This window comes from Harmonia axyridis, chromosome 2, assembly GCF_914767665.1.
Source record: "Harmonia axyridis chromosome 2, icHarAxyr1.1, whole genome shotgun sequence".
In the NCBI taxonomy this organism is placed as follows: Eukaryota; Metazoa; Arthropoda; class Insecta; order Coleoptera; family Coccinellidae; genus Harmonia; species Harmonia axyridis.
The window spans coordinates 7,778,084-7,796,566 of NC_059502.1; the positions used below are offsets into that span (position 1 = coordinate 7,778,084).

At 36.5% G+C, this 18,483-nt stretch overlaps 1 protein-coding gene across 3 annotated transcripts in view; it reads left to right on the forward strand.

Annotated features, from left to right (window-relative positions):
• Window positions 1-18,483, forward strand: part of LOC123672108 (phosphatidylinositol-binding clathrin assembly protein LAP-like) — a 38,492-nt gene that overhangs the window by 1,214 nt on the left and 18,795 nt on the right. The window lies entirely within an intron of this gene.

Genomic DNA, 18,483 nt, shown 5'->3' on the forward strand with positions numbered 1-18,483 from the left:
AAAAATAGATGCTAGCGATAGCAGTTATGTGGATGTGGAGATAGGAAAAACTGATAGAAGAAAAAATAAAGGGAGTCATAATGAGAAGGTGACTAAAGCTTATTGGTTATGGATAAAATCTGCAGTTTTGGTGGAAAAACTGCAGAAGAAGATTCTGGGTAAGTCCAGACAACCACCATCGCGGTTCTGTCTTGTCCTACTATCAACAGATGATATGAAAATCGTGGGAAATGGCTGAATTATTAGGACGCCGCCTTCGCCGAGAGATTGACGATCTGGGTACACGCTTTATTGTCGGAATTTTGCGGGAGTACCTCAACAGTCTCCGGCTGAGTCACGGGTTGACCCATTCATGGGTATGTTCACCTCGAGACCGCGCGCGGTTAGCTCTTGCCATAGGTCTAACTCGACGAGTATTTCACGTATGTTAGCTTAGCAGGACGGTGTCGGAGTCTTCTTTCTATCCGGCCGGTGTCTTTGTCTATGCGGCGTGGACTGGAGACGGCCGAAGAATTTTGGACGCGTTCAAGGTGACAGCCTCGAAAAGTGGACCTGGCCTGTCGGGATTTCTAGTTTTCGTGTAATATCGGAATCTACGTTGATCACGACGGCAGGAAGGGTTTTGATTATTTTTTTTTTTGAGCGCTCGTCCGTCCGTAAACATGATGATTCTCTGACGGAACAAGCTTGAAGCTTTAAATTTTCGGGATAGTATCAGATCTCGAATGCATTTCGTAGAATGACCCTGTCCGTCTCGTTAAATTGAAATATTAAAGTTTCAGCCTTGAGAAAAGCCACGAGTTCATTAGAATCGTTTTTAAGTAGGTGATAAAAATTTGTTTAGAACTGGGTTTTATTGGGAGAGCGAAGAATTGCTCTCCGCAATTTAAAAATTAAATTAGCTAGTGTCATGCAATTTTTTTAAAAATGTTGAATCTGCGCTTATTTTGAATTTCTGGATGGGCGAAAAGTGACATTTACTATCAAGCTGAAGCGGTGAACTTCAAATTTTAGGCTAACGTTTGAAATAGCAGTATTCGGGATTACATCTTCTTTTTCAACCCGAGATCAGGACTACTGTCAGAGTAATAAACATAGATAGAGGGAGCATATGTCATTTTCAGTAAGCAAATTTTGTCCCCAACATGAACTATCAAGTTTGACATGATGCGCGCGGAAATGGAAACATATCAGTGATACGATATTTCACTCAATTCGCGAGTTTCTCAACAAAGAACGCACTTCTTATGTCCCATAGTGAATCAACGTTTCATATTAATTCAAAATATATTGAGATGAATACCTAAATATATCGGAAATTCAGAAAACAAACTTCAAGCGCGCCAAAGGACTTGAAACAACGGATGACACTAGGAGAGCAATAGTTGCCAAACCTTGGATTTGAGCAGGTAGATACAGAAAATAATAAATATTCTGCTTATTATAAATTCGACAATTAGGAAAAATATCGGATTCCAAATATTCAAATTTAAATATTTAATTGAGAATCACCCAAATAAATATATTTCATTCAGTATAATATACATTCATAACGATATCTTAAAATTGTGGATTTGAAAATATATCACAATCCGACAACGTAATCTAACCATGTTAGGGAGATGTAAAAATTGCGTATACTCCCTCTATCTATGTTTAATACTCTATGGGACTACATAACAAATTCATTTTTCGAAAGTAACAGGGGTAAAATAACCCTCAGAGAGTTTACATTTTTTCGATTTCTTTAAATGCCTATACTTTTTGAAATACATAACATTGTCGTTGTAATAATTATCGTAGTTTTCATCAACTAACATAACTATTAACTCTAAAGAGCAACATTTAGATGCGAAAATTTTCCAAAAGAAAAATCGTTATCGTCAAGTTTGACATTTGAATTGAATATATCCTTTTATGAATAATTATATGTTCACTAATGACCAAAACGTGACTTCTCAACCAATAATGAAAAAATTCAAGGGAAAAGCAGGGATTGGGGTCGGAAGCGTTTGAGCGCTCGTCATTTATGCTCATATTGCGCCCTTGGAGATGATCCTCCCGATATTCGAGTGTTATGTTGAACTTTTGAAACTAATTCTTTCAATCTCCTGGTGGAACATTCCGAACAGAATTTCTCATAAGCCTCCGTGTCATTATTTTACGATTAACTAATAATTTTCAATTGGTATTTTTCGAGTTATTAGAAAAACAAAATTTGCAGATTTCTGCTATCTTCATGACGTGTGTGGCTGCCCTTATTCTTGTTATTCCGATCCAGCAACCGTTGTAGTTCGAAAAAAAATACCATTGGCGATTGAAATCGACAACGGACGGACGGCGAGCGAAATTAGACTATTATCTTCTATCTGGATCTTTCCATCGCAGGTGATTGCGTTGCCGTGACGATACAAGAGCCAAAGCAAACACAGGCAATGGTTTGGATGTTGGCATCCGGTTTAAACAGGGTAGAGTTGGAGTGTGTACTTATCGTACTTCCCAGGATTACATTCGAGCAGAGATTTTCAATTTCAATGCTTTTGCAGCATCTGTACCGAAAAGTCTATCGAATGCAAAGTCAAATGATGTATGTTTACATCTTTTGTACGGTATAGAATCGATGTAATTTGTTTCAATGACAATTTAACTTCTAGGAAGCAATTATTTTAGATGCTCGTTTAGACGCTTTCGACACAATATCTGTAATTTTCGATTTTTGAGCAGATATTGTAAGGTTTGACTCACTGATGACTTTCGAACGGAAGGAATTAAAATCTTAGAATTTACAGGGTAGGCTCGGATTTCGAAAGTTGCTGTTAAGTTGGTTAAAGGGCAAACAGACAGACATACAGACAGACACATTAAAGAAAAGTTGTTAAAAATGCATTTTGCTATGAGTGGAAATGTTGAAGTCAAATACCAAAAATTTAAGGATGTACGAGTATTTTATCCTTAAAGTGATTACATTGCTTCACTTACTTTTACGAGCGTTCGGTTCATTGGGAAGGACCGAGTTCTTCTAAGAGCAAGGTCAAGAGTTCAATCCCCGTCCAGGGAGACATTTTCTGGTTACGGGAGACCGTCTAACCATTTGCTGTTGGGTAAAATATTAAGAGTGTCTGAAGTGGTGATGGCAAACAATAACAAAACTGGTTCTCCCTAACATGTACAACATCTTCTTATAGGTCTCACAAAGGCCTAGGAGAGCCGGAATAGAAAAAACATAGAACACCTTCTGTAAGCCCAGAAGTAGGAATTCATCAAGCCAAGTAGCTTGACATTTTAACCAACTACTTGACTTGAAAATCTAGCTCATGAAAAATTAAATCTCGAATTAAATAATTTAGTTTGATTTTTTATCAACGCCAACATCTTGAGCTCCTGTTGAAAGACAATTTTCCAGAGCTTCTCTTACAATTACAAAAACCCGCGATAGGTTAGGCGACAAATCTATAAGATGTCTTAGATCCTGGATAGAATATTATGAAATCAAACAGAACCTGGAGATTTCTCAATATTGAGAAACTTTATTTTTTTTATTAAATTTGATTTTGTTATGATTTAATTTATGTTTCTATTTCAAAAAAGTTGATATTTTCCGTTTTTTTTACAATAAATTTAATAAATAAAAGTGTTTTTGCAAGGTTCCTTCTCATTTCATCATTTTTCATTGATGTGACTCTGCACAATAAAACTGCTAAAAATCGAGTAGCTTGATATGATTCAACTACTTGATATATAAATATTTGACTTGACTTGAGATTGGAAAACTACTCAAGCTCAAGTCAAGTAGCTTGAAAATCAAGCCAAGCCGTGAATCCCTACTCAGAAGCAAAAATATTAGATTTTAATGGATTTATTGAACATTGTTGATCTGTAGGTTTCTTAGGGAATAACTCCGACCTCCAATCGAATTTCTGACTCCACGAAGTTAGTATTTTACTCAAGCTTTCATGAATAAGGGATGTATTCTCTACTTTCACCGGATGATTTAGTCCTGTGATTCAACGTTGTGTGCGGAATATTGACCTGACCTTGAATTTTTCGTGACCGGTTACAGGCCAGTGACAGAATTGTTAGGTGAGAATTTGTCGGATATTTCCGGTTTTTCAACGAACTAGATTTCCCAAATTAATGAGATGTCTCTTTGATAAATGGAGGTTGTAATTTTCAACAAATTCAACAAGTTTGGTACTTCGAGCAAGAAGAAACAACGTTTTGGTCCTTCGAGCCGGATAAAATCATACATGCTTTCACATTGTTGTCGGTTATTTTCTCTATTTGGGGAGTTGTGATCTTCCCGAAATTCGGCTTGAACCTTTCGAGAGATTATTTTACACGTACTTACTAAATTTCAAGCTAGTCCGATCTGTTGTTACTGATATATTGGGTAATTTTTTTCTGTATTGTGTTCGAATTTTCTATGATGTTGATGGACACGAAATTTTCACAAAGTTTAAGTTTATTATCTTATATTCCAATAGAAATAAACCAATTCAAAATGATTATAATGGCAACTTTTAACATTTCCTATGTCATTTGTGTTCAGTAAATTATGTCATTTAATTCTGGAAAGATATACGTTTTAACAACTTTGAAAATTATCGATTTTTTTATCAAAATCAGTGCTCATTCGCGAATATTGTAAAATTGCAAGTCTGTTTATGGCTAAATAAATAAATATTGCGAAAAATTTAAGAAGAATTCACAGATTCTGTGGATCGACTCACTATTCTTCCATTTCAATCAATATGTTGGGTGCCTAGTCATTTTGACGTCTGCAACTTATGATTATTACTTTGTCAAACTGCCCGTATCCATGGAAACATCGTTGCAAACACCAAAGTTGTTAGACCAACCATAATTTAAAGACAGCTGGTGCTTTTCACGACAATACCAGCTGTTTTTTGTTTGTAATTGATCAGATATAGTGAAAATTTCGATACGATTGAAATGGTCAGTACAATGCAACGCAATCGATTTAAAACCTCTTTGAATCAGCTTTCTCACGATCCACATTCGGAGTCAACTTCCAGCAGTGGGAAAACTTCGTGTTCGATCCTGGCGAACTAGCAAGGCCGACTCGAGAAGGTTGTTTGGATGCGGGGTTGCCAAGTTCAAAAAAATATTTCACCCAGAATCTGTATGAAGGTTGCCAGATCTTGCAGTAAAAAAATGGTAATCATTGGGGTATAGCGATGAGAATTGACGGTTTGAGGGATACCTTCTTCATTTTCAAAGAAGTACAAGCCACTCACTCCAAACAGTTACTTTTTTTTTTGGATGTAACGATCTGTCAGCAGTTACATGAAGATTTTCATTGTTCAATGTTCGACAATTTTGCTTGTTCACATAGCCGAGTGAAAAATTGTCATCCAAACATTGTTGTTCAAACACCCAATCGTTGTCCAAACACCCTATGTTCTACGTTTTCCACGGACAACAGGCTCTAGTTCTTGTGTCAACCAAACTTTATAGGATGGAGATGCAAATCCATATGCCAAATACCCCATAGCGTGACGTAAGGGAGGCTCCAATATTGTGCGCACAGAGCCATGTATAAATTTGGATCTTCTTCAACACTTTCACTTACAGTCTATAGCAGTAATAATTTGGGTTGAGTGTGGATTTCGGCGATGTTCGTTGTCGGATTGTGATATATTTTTAAATCCACAATTTTACCATATCTATCGTTATGGATGTATATTTATTTGAGTGATTCTCAATTAAATGTGCAAATTTGAATATTTGGAATCCGATATTTTTCCTAATTGTCGAATTTATAATAAGCAGAATATTTTTTATTTTCTGTATCTACCTGCTGAAATCCAAGGTTTGGCAACTTTTACTCTCCTAGTGTCATCGGTTGTTTCACGTCGTTTGACGCGCTTGAAGTTTGTTTTCTGAATTTCTGATATATTTAGGTATTCATTTCAATATACGTTGAGTTAATATGAAACGTTGATTCACTATGGGACATAAGGAGTGCGTTCTTCGAGGAGAAACTTGCGAATTGAGTGAGATATCGTATCACTGATATGTTTTCATTTCCGCGCGCTTGTTAAATTTCATAGTTCATGTTGGGGACAAAATTTGCTCAATGAAAGTGACATATGCTCACTCTATCTATGTTTATTACTCTGAGGAAAGACCCATTTCTGATTTTCACCAGATTTTGATTGTTTTTATGAACCCAAACGACATTGAGTTTCCCGACCTGGCAACACTGTGTGGTTGTATCGCAACAAGTGCCCGCATGTCATCCTGGCTAATCGAGCGAGCGACATACGAGCCGCGAGTTGCCTCGTTCGTGGTGACTCAGACGCGACAAGCTGCCTGATAAAAGTTCCAAAGACTACGTCAATGTTCTCCGAAACGGTTCGCCCACACATCCTGTTGTCCTTTAAAACAGCTGATAAGAGAAGCAGGAGACTGTCGGATGACGGTGCGATACAATCTTTAGTGATATTGAAAGTGTTACACACTGTTGAAGATACCTCCGAAAGTTTTTACTTTCGGAGTATCATCAGTATCAGAAGCAGACTCTGAGAATACTATGTAGTGTCAGCAGGAGATACCGCTGTAGATAATAATTCCCTAAAGAATTGATACAAGAGCTCTCAAACGAAAGGTTATATGTGAGAAAACGATTAAAAAAATAAACAGTTTGTCGAAAAAATTTTTATTACATAGGCGTACAACTTTGCTTCCGCCTTTTTTGCCCGAACTTCGTGTCTTTATTGTAAAAAACTCATTTACATTTATGATCCAAAGTATTGTCCATCGCTGGCCACTACTTTTTTCCCATCTTTCGAGCAGCGTACGAATCCCGCATTGAAAAAACTGGTCATCTTTTGAAGCGATCCACGAATCGATCCAATTTATTTACTTCTCCATAAGACCGGAAATGCTAGTCAGCCAAGGCCGTGTGTCATTGATCGAAACAAGTGATAGTCCGAGGGAGCAACGTCTGGAAAATAAGGCGGGTGGGGTAGGACTTCCCATTTCAACGTTTCCAAGTATGTCTTGACCACTTCCGCAACATGGGGTCGAACATTGTCATGGTGTAAAACCACTTTATCATGTCTCTCGTTGTATTGCGTCCATTTGTCTTTCAATGCTCGGCTCAAACGCATTAATTGCGTTCGATAACGATAGCCTGTGATTGTGTCAGTCGGTTTTAGCAACTCATAAATACTACGCCGAACTGGTCCCGCCAAATACTGAGCATAACCTTGAAACCGTAAATATTCGGTTTGGCCGTCGACGTAAAAGCATGGGCGGGATATCCCCATGATTTTTTACGCTTGGGATTATCGTAATGAAATCATTTCTCGTCTCCATTCACATTGCGGTGCCGAAATCCATTCCGTCTTTGCCTCACAAGCAGCTGTTCACAAGCAAACAAACGCCGTTCAACATCTCTCGGCTTTAACTCGTACGACACCCAATTTCCTTGTTTCTGAATCATTCTCATGACTTTCAGGCGTTTTAAAATGGCTTATTGTGTCACTTCCAATGATCCTGCCAATTCTTGTTGCGTTTGACACGAGTCTTGATCCAGTAATTCCTCCAATTCTGCATCTTCGAAAACTTTCTCTCTTCTACCGCCATGCTGGTCTTCAACGTCAAAATCACCGTTCTTTCACTAATAGCGGCCTCACCTTAGGTATTTGAGAGCAAGTCGGGATCAGCACGAACAGACAGATTAACCCGTTTCACGTTCTCATTAACCTGGATGAAGTACGTACCTACCGCACATCGTTTCAGACCATTCAATTGAGAATTTTCAGTTCCCGATTATTATACCTACTTTTGTTTTATTTTGCGGACCGCTCTTCTTTTTAATGACTTGTCATATTCTATCAGAAAATAATGAAATAAAATGTAAAATTTGCAGGATCGTAACGAGCGCTTCTTCATCTATACCATCATTGCCATTATCTTACGTCCCCGTCCTCAACCTTCATAACCGCTATCGTCGACAAAATTAGAACCGCTCATTATTTCTCGATTTGCATGGCGGAGGTCGACGTCAGTCGCGCAATCGATTCAACGCCTGGCAAAAAAAAATAGGAAGCCGATTTGAATGCAGGTTCCGGTAACCATGAATCACGAGTTATGACCGATCTAGCGGATTCTGCAAAACTCCGGCAGTATGGGGAATTCCCTCTTTGGAGGAAAATTGAGTACATATTTGTTATGGAATATCGTTAAAATGTCACATTTTAAACATATATTTTTCACGTATTTTTTGCATCATTTGGCAACATCGACGGCAGATTACATAGATAGAATTGGAAATCAAATCTATTGACTAGGCCACTAAAGATAGCCCTCGTTCAGATAAGAGTAAAGGGTTGACCAATAAAAGGTTTCATTTTGATATAAAAACAAACGGATATATTTCAAGAGCAATCAATGGATTTTCATTTCATTGTAAAGAGGAAGGTATGCCGTTAACGATGAAAAACAATATCAGCCATCTATGTTCATCTATGCCAAAGTGACATTTTGACTGTCATTATGACATTAAGTCTGTCATTGTGACATTAGGTTAGGTTAGGTTAGTTTTACCATTTTATTAACGTTTCTCACAAAAATTCTTACCCACCCAGCACTCCTGTTCACTCCCTATCCCTTTCAAAAAAATCTGCATGAATGCTATAGTTTGTCATCATTGAAAACCATCAAGAATCATTTAAGAATGCTCATTTTCAATGGAAACAAATAAAAAAATGAAAATTATTCCCTATCATTCTAAAAGTCTAAAGGTGTTAAATCACAAGATCTCGGTGGACAACTGTGATCACCTCTTCGAGTATTAACACGGCCAGGAAACTTTTCTTCGCAAAACTACGGTCTCCAAGGGTACAATTGGCGTACGAATGAACGAATTTTGAGAGCGCGTTGACCGAAAAGATAGCTCTGTCATTTTATTACAATATCTGTATTATTTCTATATCACATTGTAGATAATTTTAAACGATTCGTTTATATTTTTGCCCGCGATTCACATAAATAAATGAACGAAAAGTATTAATTATTATCTTCTGACTATATTCAATTACACTCCTCCAACATAATAGCCATTGTTTCATAATTTTCCTAATGATTCAGTAAATGTTTTGGAAAATGGTAGCAACAAATATCGTTCAATTATTGAATAGCACAAAAGCGAGCATTACAATTGTTATTTATTCTTTCCGATAAGGTATCATTCGATTAATTATCTGAGTATGTGTGGGCGAGTATTTCTATCATAGCTCGTTGTTTATTAATTGGAAGACTCGAAGAATAATTAAGAATACTAGGTATCTTTTTTTTTGCGTCAATTGTGCTGCTTTCTGCTGAAGTGTGAATTCTCCTGTTGCTACGATTCGTTGGACCTTGTCAATTTCTTCTATTGATAAGATTTTTCATCTTGGAAAACCGGTCGCAGGGAAAGTTTTATAAACTTGGAGATTTGTTAATTATAATTTTTTTTGGTGATTGCTAATTAAGAAGTTTTCCTAAAAGAACGGCTGCAAAGTTTAGACAGATGCTCATTATTTTTTTCATCCCATGGAAAACGTCAATTCATAAAAAATTCTATCATAAAGTGATACAAAAGGGAGAAAGCATTGACGAGAAGTCAAGAGTTTTTGAGCGCTCGTCATTCTTGGGACAATACGCTCTATTATAGTGATGACGTCACACACCGACATTTTAGTTCTCCTGTCAGTGTTCGGAATCCAAACAAACAAATTGTCATTCAAATTATAGTACGGTGTCGTTGAAGGAATTGGCTTATTTTCATAAATAAGAGTATTTGAGGAACGATTTCAGTATTAATTGATAGAAAGAAGGAACGAGGTTAATACCAGTAAGTTTGAATCCTGTATCATTCCCCAGATTTTGTATCAAGGCGTGTTTATTAGTTGAACTTCAAGTTCTAACTTACTGGCATTAATCTCGCGCCTTCTGTCTATCAATTAATAGTAAAATCGTACCTTAAATAATCTTATTTATCAAAATAAGCCAATTTCTTCAACGACAACGTACTAATTTGAATGACAATTTGTTTGTTTGGATTCCGAACACTGACAGGAGAACCAAAAATGGCGGTGTGTGACGTCATCACTAATAGAGCGTATTATGAGCTCTCAAAAGCACGAAAACTTTCGAAAGAAGTCACCTAGTGACTTGGTTCTACACCTTTTTATATATTTAAAATATGTTGCTGAAATTACATTTACATTGAAACATCGCTGAACTTAAGGTACCTATAGGTATAAGATATCCTTATAAGATTCCACATGTGGATGATAAGCGTTGTTAGGCGTGATCAATATCTGGATGGAAGACAGTTAAGTTCCGCATATCTATCTTATCTAAATCTCGGATTTTTTCGGACATTCTATTTGTCTAGCGCTTCATCATAGACTTCCCAATAAGTTCCCTGACGTAGTGACTGGATTGACAGTGACGATCGTTAAGACGTTTAGAGATTTCAATTGAACAAAATTAAAATTGTTCTACGGGCACATGTACTCGATGTGTGTGACGGCCAACGTGATTTGACACCAATTGAAGCACCCAAACGTAGTTCCGTGGCGCTACTAGGACAATTAGGTCCTTAGCATTGAAACAATTTGTTTTATTTATGTTGATTTGCAGTTTTTAATCTTGACCTGTTTTACGCACGTTAGTACCTGCCAAGGAGCAGCAGTCTGGATGCTTTGGGAACTCTAGTAACACATTTGCTTGATTTATTTTAATAACAAACCATTTCCATTGTGTTCTCCCGATCGAATAATTTCTGTGTCCAATTTCATTCAAATTTTCGATACACAATATATTTCTAATTACAATCGACGATAAAATTGAAATTCATCATTCCTGATAAGAGTTATTTAATATAAGAAACATCAAAATACCTATAAAAAATATGAACTGATTTTGAATACTTACTTTATTGAAAGAGGAAGAAGCAGTCTATGGTTATGATGCTACTTCTGTGATCAAAATCAGTACTACATCTTCAGGTTGATATAATGTCTCACAATTTCAGTTTATGAATTCGTTGAACTTTCTTAGCTGTCGGGAAAAAATTAAAAAAAAAAACAAAAATTCCAAAACGTACGTTGCTATTTTTTTGTATTGAAGTTTTGAGAATGTTATGTTTCTTTTCGGTTTTATCATTGAATCAATGAAGTTCAGACAAGTAACTAAATATCTAAGTATGTATAATATACTGAGTTTTCCAAAAAGAGGTTTCAATTTGAAGAGCCGCTATCTGAGCAGCTGTTACTTTTAAAGCTGTCATCTTATGACATTTGTCAAATGAAAACTATGCCATTACTAAAATTGAACGCTTCAACTACTTGTTAACAATTGTTTAAATTGACGACAACAGTTCAGAATTTCTGCAAAATTTTCCTATAACCATAATAAATAAGTTGATTGATCCATCAAACAATTTTCTTCAATTGATACTTCACGTTCAGAGCTTCCATATTTTTTCAGAAAAGCGCAATATTTTCCTAACACTACCTTCTCCTCTATTTTTATCTGACTCGGAAGCAAAACATACTAAAAAAAAACTGCCGACGCGCGGTATCAGAGGAATGCTCCACGGCTAAAAATAAAATCGTAAACACATAATTAATTTTCATTAATAATAGAGCACGTTTGTTTCGATTCAGTTAGATTTGTGGCGGCGAAGTTTTGGAACAAATCAACAAATGTTTTGTTTTTTGTAGTTTAGTGGGGCAAGAGCACTCACTGATTGACAGTTGTTTGATTTCCATGGAGAAGTGATTTGTAGAAATAATGCCGTTTCAGAATACGTTTGCTATTAATTGAAAAGTCCCCGGTCTACCATAGTAAAACACATTTTTTTTGGAAAATTCGATTTTATTATTCAACATAGTTGCCTTCGAAGGCGTACAGCGGTTATAGCGATCTTCCAACTTTTCGATACCATTTTTGTAGTACAATTTGTCTTTCACTTAAAAATAGGCCTCAGTTTTCGATTACTTCTTCTTTCCGCGAGCATTCTTTTCAGGTCTGAGAACAAGAAAAAGTCGCTGGGGGCCAGATCTGGCGAATAAGGTGAATGCAGAAGCAATTCGAAGCCCAATTCAAACAATTTTGCCATTGTTTTCATTGATTTGTGACTAGGCGCATTGTCTTGATGAAACAGCACTTTTTTTTTCAAATGGGGCGCTTTTCAATGATTTCATCCTTTAAACGATCCAATATATATCCAATATATACTTATATATTCAATATATAATAATCGCTGTTGATGGTCTGGCCCTTTTGGAGGTAACCAATGAATATTATACCTTGCGCATCCCAGAATACTGATGCCATAACCTTGCCAGCTGACTGTTGTGTTTCTCCTCGCTTTGGATTAGGTTTATCGTGTGCAGTTCACTCAGCTGACCGTCGATTGGACTCCGGAGTGAAATGATGGAGCCATGTTTCATTCAAAATTAGTTTGTGAACTTTTTGATTTTTTTCGTCGGTGACACCCTTTTTTCGGCGTTCACTGCGTTCGCCGTCTTCGGTGCTCATTTCACCACGTTTAAACTTAGCATACCAATCAATGATGCTTGATTTTCCTGGTGCAGACCCCGGAAACTCTTTATCAAGCCAAGATTTTGCTTCAACTGTATTTTTTCCCTTCAAAAAGCAATATTTTATCAGCACACGAAATTCTTTTTTTCCATCTTTTTTCAAATAACAGAAGTGGCTACACTCACAACGCAATATCTCACAAACAAATGATAAGACTGCTGTCAAATTTTGACACGTATCGTTTGAAGGTTGGTACTAACTAAAAACCAAATGGATTTAATACTAGCACCGCCATCTCCATCTGAGAGAAAAGACATCAATCATAATAACCAAATTATCTCAAATTTCTACAAACGACCATATCGTATTCACTCCGTCAAAACTATATCGACGGAAACCCAATACCATTAATCTAGCCACCTCATTAGCCAGACTCGACGCCGTGCGTGCAACGGAGGAGAAAATCCATTCGATGAACCAAAACGTCGCTTTGAAGGGGATTCATGCTTTTAGAATTAATCAAACGAAGAAAATTGCAACTGCAATACGGATAATAGGTTTCTTTCCATATTGTGATGGATGCAATCTATATTTAATACTTTCTAAAGGCGATCGGCAGAGATTGGAAGATATTCAATTATCGGTAAATCCATAGAGGTATTCGAGAGCATCGCTAACTATCCTTTTCTTCATGTTGAAGCAGAAAATTAAAACCTCGTACAAGGGAATAGAATTTGGCACGTGATCTGACATTTGCAATCGGTAATTAGTTTATATTGCCGATTCGAATCCACTGATATTTCTGTGGCGTTTCGATTTCAATCATATGAGATTACTGTATGACATTTATACGATTTATTTCTACCACTGCTTTTGTACCACGGCGGAAGTATACACTGTGTCCGTAAAGTATGGAACAAATTCATTTTTAGCTAAACAGACCATTTTAAGATATAATCCTGAAACACGTCGATTTTTTATTTTTACCGTATTTTAAAATATTAAATCTAATATACAGGGTAAATTACTTTCGAGTTATGACGTCACCGTCATTTTTCTTTAAAGGAACACCCCCATTTTGTCTCAATTTTTCGATTACTCTAGCTGAGCTGATTCCAAAAATGTATCACATATTGATTCCAATTGGTACAGGATGGACAAAGATAGTTTAGTGTGTGCTCATAAAGTGACGCGTAACATTCTTTGTTATTTAAATTAACAATATTATCACAAATATTTATTGTCTAGCGGCAATTGGTTTGAATGTAACACCCTGCAGTTTGTTACATTTTTAGATTAATAAAAATGAGCTGTTTCCAAACATGTTTGGTACTTGTGGTCTAGCAGACAGAATATGAAAGAAATTATTTCTTATTTTTATACATAAATCTAAAAATGTAACAAACTACAGGGTGTTACATTCAAACAAATTGCCGCTAGACAATATTTATTTTTGTTAATTTAACTAATAAAGAATGTTACGCGTTACTTTATGAGCACACACAAAACTATTGTATTTTTGTCCACCCTGAATAACCAATTGGAATCAACAAGTGATACATTTTTGGAATTAGTTCAGCTAGAGTAATCGGAAAATTGGGACAAAATGGGGGTGTTCCATTCAAAAATGACGGTGACGTCATTACTCCAATATAATTCACCCTGTATATTAGATTATTATTTTAAAATATGATAAATTGAAATAAAAGATCGACGTGTTTCAGGATTATTTCTTAAAATGGTCTGTTTAGCTGAAAATGAATTTGTTCCATACTTTACGGACACACTGTATATTCATTAGGATTGAAAACTTTTTGACTAATTTCGACTTGGTCATATTTGCCAACGGAAATTGCTGATTTGTGGTAGTTTTTTGTCATCGTTGCAGTAGTAGTTGTATCTTTCACAAAACTTTTTATTATGGCGATTGTTACGATCAGAGATATTGATATGAAGATTACATGTTATTGGCAGTGGTTTTGATAAGAATTAATGTCAAAATCGATGACGAAATTCTTGTTTTTACTACAAGGACTATTGCGACATTGTTCAAGCTGCACCGACCATATAAAAGTACCACAAAATCGGGTTTGTAATATGAGGCAACGTTCACACACGACATTTACCGAAAACGGTAACACCATACTCACCTTTCGATGAACAATTATTCAATTTTGTTTAGTCGGCAGATTGTCAGTGGTTCATTCCTTATAACTCCTTTGGTATTTCCCAACATCAAAAGTGATGAATATTAGGTTTCATATAAGTATATTCTGTCAGAAGGTAGTGCAATTTGATCGTTCAAAAATCCTGATTCAAAAATTTTTATTGGCAAAGTTGGTACATCTTTCCTCTACACCTAATCACATTCTCGAAGTTTGACTGTTATCTGTGATTTAGTTTGGCTCTATTGTCCCATTTTGACCGTCCATCTTCAGTGTGATTTTTCTTGAATTTTTGCTAAAGATGTTTTTCATCGATTTAACACCGTATTCACCTGATATGGTTCCGGCTGTTCAAAAAAAAAAAAAAAAAACGAAGTAGTAGAGCCTGTAATCATCACAAATTGGGTGGAGTCCCATGGTGACCTTGAACGAATTTGCATAATGTTTGTTTTCATTTAAAATTTTCAAGTGGGAAATGCTCACCTGAATTGCCGTGTACTTTTCAAAATGTGTGAATTCCCTCAAAAAATTTACTCTGGTAATTCCCATAGTAAATTGATACTTATTTACATTTAATAACAATTAACAACATTAGTGAGGAATCAAATGAACACGCTACACTTTGTGAGCTCCTCCCAACTAGGAATTCATCAAGTCAAGTAGCTTGACATTTTAACCAACTACTTGACTTGAAAATCATGCTCGTAAAAAATTACATACTTGAGCTTGACTTGACTAGATTTTAGATATTTATTGCTTGACTTGATACCAAAAGACTTGATATTACTTAAACTTGATATGCACGCGTCGCACGGCATATACACTGCGCAAAAAAATTAACGCACATTCTGGAAATGTCAAATTTATTCTACAACTGAAGGTGTTCTCAATGATAATTATTCTTATCAGAATTATGCATGCATATCTTATCCACTTTCAACGTTTTTCTTCAATACAGAATATCGAATTTTCTAGTACTTTTTGATATAAGCGGCAACACCGCAGCGCTGAAAATATTTTCGATCGACAGAGCAGTGGTTCCTACCCAAAAAATCAAATTTTCAAAAACCTACCTTCCCTTCTCCGTAAAACTCCAGGGTACAATCGATCGTGGCCCACCCTGTATACATCGCTCAAATGAGTTCGCGTGAGCGGTGTCTTCATTTTTCATCAGAAGACGATTTCGCAAAATCATCTAAATAATTTCTCAACGCCCTCCAGATCGTTCAAGGACCCTTCACCTCCGCCATTGGGATGACTAATGGAGAATAGTGAGAAAATTGACCCTGTAACCTCGGTGTGGAAAAAAAAGTCGACTGCAATTAAGTCCAATGATGCAGATTAGAGACGTTGCGTTTTCCTCGGCAAAAACGAGCTATAATGATATCAAACAATTAATGCAATAATGCTTTGTTTATTTTAAATCGTATAAGAGAGTCGCACGTCCTCGCTCATTTCAGAATTAATTTAATAATTTCATGGGTAATTGGATGAGTAACATAACAGGTATAGTGAGGTGGACGAGAATAAATGAGATATGTAAGAGAATTTCATGATATCTATGTCGTTCGATTCGAAACGACCAGGCAGCAGCCTAATGGAAAAATTGTCACCGGTTAGTTTTTGTATTTTGTAAAGGGTGTTTTTTTTAGAGCTATAGAACTTTAAACTGCAATAAAACAACGATGGATTATTCGATTGACATGAATTTCATTTATCCGCAAGATAATCTTGTGGCATTACATTTTAAATATGATTTCTGGCATATGACCGCCACGGCTGGCTCGGATGTAGTCCAATCTGGACGTCCAATTTTCGATGACTTTTTCCAACATTTGTGGCCGTATATCGGCAATAACACGGCGAATGTTGTCTTCCAAATGGTCAAGGGTTTGTGGCTTATCCGCATAGACCAATGACTTTACATAGTCCCACAGAAAGTAGTCAAGCGGTGTTAAATCACAAGATCTTGGAGGCCAATTCACAGATCCAAAACGTGAAATTAGGCGGTCACCAAACGTGTCTTTCAATAAATCGATTGTGGCACGAGCTGTGTGACATGTTGCGCCGTCTTGTTGGAACCACAGGTCCTGGACATCATGGTTGTTCAATTCAGGAATGAAAAAGTTAGTAATCATGGCTCTATACCGATCACCATTGACTGTAACGTTCTGGTCATCATCGTTTTTGAAGAAGTACGGACCAATGATTCCACCAGCCCATAAAGCGCACCAAACAGTCAGTTTTCTGGATGTAACGGTGTTTCGACATACACTTGAGGATTAGCTTCACTACAAAGGCGGCACTTTTGTTTGTTGACTTAGCCATTCAACCAGAAGTGCGCTTCATCGCTAAACAAAATAAAATGGACGTAGTGCGCGATACGTATTATATTATATTATAATAAATCATTTGACAGCTGTTAAATCGGTCGTCATATTGAACAGTAATGCCAACTAAAAGTTATATACTTCGAAAAAAACACCCTTTAGATTATGTAGAAAGGATATTGGTCTCACTCAATCATATGACTTGATTTCGAGATACAGGGTGTCGAAGTTGGAAAATGGCATTTCTATAAAGTGACATTTTTCGTAGGAAAAAATCTCAGTGAGCATTGAATTTGAGACTCCCTGTGAAATATATTTCATTTTACAATGACAAAATAACAATAAGTAAACGTCAACGTGTCTATTACTGATACTCTGTAAGAAATGTTCATGGTAGAGAACATGGTTGAGAACTTTTATAATAAAACGGTCACCCCTCTTAATATATTACAATATACATTACGATAATCCCAAGCGAAGAAAATAATGGGGATATCCCGGTCATGCTTCCACGTCGACGGCCAAAACGAATATTCACGATTCCAAGGTCCTGCTCAGTATTTGGTGGGACCAGCTCGGCATAGTGTAGAATGAGTTGTTAAAACCGACTGAAACAATCGCAGGCGATCGTTGTCGAACCCAATTGATGCTTTTGAGCCGAGCATTGAAAGACAAACGGCCGCAATACAACGAGAGACATGATAAAGTGATTTTACAGCGTGACAATGCTCGATCCTATGTTGCGAAAGTGTTCAAGACATACTTGGAAACGTTGAAATGGGAAGTTCTACCCCACCCGCCGTATTTTCCAGACGTTGTTCCCTCGGGCTGACCAGCACTTCCGGTCTTATGGAGAAGTTAAAAATTGGATCGATTCTTAGATCGCTTCAAAAGATGACCAGTTTTTCCAACGCGGGATTCGTACTCTGCTCAAAAGATGGGAGAAAGTAAAGGCAAACGATAGACAATACTTTAAGTCATAAATGTATAACCAGTTTTTTGCATTAAAGACTCGAATTTCAGAAAAAAAAACGGAGGAAGCAAAGTTATACGCCTGAAACGATTGAATATATTTTTTTGGCGAACAAACAATTATATTTTTATGAATTGAGAATACGATTTTTACACAATTAAAATAAAGACTTAAAACACATGTGGTGGAACAAGATGGTAAATCAGAGGTTTGAGATTGATTCACTCATTCTAAAAAGAGATGGGATCTCCAAAACGCCGAGGGAAGAGGAGACAATGGAGGCAGATCACGACAATGTCACGAGGTATAAACCCTCCTTAATGTAAAATTTTATCTCAATCTGTTATGCAGTTTCGAAATTAACAAAAAAAAACACAATTTCAGTACACATAAGTAGCATGCAAAAACATAATCCCACAGAATCACCAATAACAATAAATAGTAGCAC